General features: G+C 45.8%; 1 pseudogene; it reads right to left on the minus strand.

Moving 5' to 3' along the window:
* Positions 1 to 421: 421 nt before the first annotated feature.
* LOC145719867 (P antigen family member 3 pseudogene) lies at positions 422 to 748 on the minus strand (annotated as a pseudogene).
* Between the last annotated feature and the right edge of the window lie 6 nt (positions 749 to 754).

Genomic DNA, 754 nt, shown 5'->3' on the forward strand with positions numbered 1-754 from the left:
TGAGCATGAGTTACTTTTCCCCAGATTATTCTGGTTTTATTCGGCTTGCCACCAGGAGTCACTGTGCTGTTCTTTGCTTTGTACACATAAACACAGGTCTTGCCTGGATAGAATTCAGTTTCATCTGTAACATAAACACCTTCAATTTTAAGAAGAGCTGCGTGTTCCCTGTGGTTCCACAGACCCCACTTATAGCCAGCAAAAATGGCCTTGGACCACAGCCTTCCAGCCGCATTTGTTTTAGGAGTCCTCTTCCAGCAGGCCTCCACAAGATCCAAGGCAGTGGAAAAAGAAAGCCCTCCTTCTGCTCTTTTTTTTTTTTTTTTTTTTTTTGTGGAACGTCTGTAAAACTTTATTGAGAGAATTTCAACAGTGAAGTACCTCACATAAGAGTAGTTTACATGTTTCAGCTTGTCCTTGTTTAAATCTGGGGTAGTCCTTCACCAGGCATTTTAAAGGGCTCTAAAAAGGGCATATTTGGCCCCTTGACTTCAGGGTCATCTTCAGTTATACCCCCGGCCTTTGCCTGAGGCAGCTCCTGGAGATCAGCTTCCAGGTCCAATCCTTGAGCCACAGGTCCTCCTTCAACTTCCTTCCCTTGATCAGGTAGAGTATCTTGACTCTCAGGGGGTGCGTCCTTTTGTTTCAGTTGCTCACCACTGGGCTGCTGCTCACCCACGTGCTGGTTAGACCCTGGATCATCTTTTCTTTGTTTGGATCTGGATCTGGATCTGACTCGGCCACTCATAGTTCA

Source organism: Leptonychotes weddellii, unplaced genomic scaffold (assembly GCF_054177405.1).
Source record: "Leptonychotes weddellii isolate Sample4059 unplaced genomic scaffold, ASM5417740v2 HiC_scaffold_7867, whole genome shotgun sequence".
Lineage (NCBI taxonomy): Eukaryota > Metazoa > Chordata > Mammalia > Carnivora > Phocidae > Leptonychotes > Leptonychotes weddellii.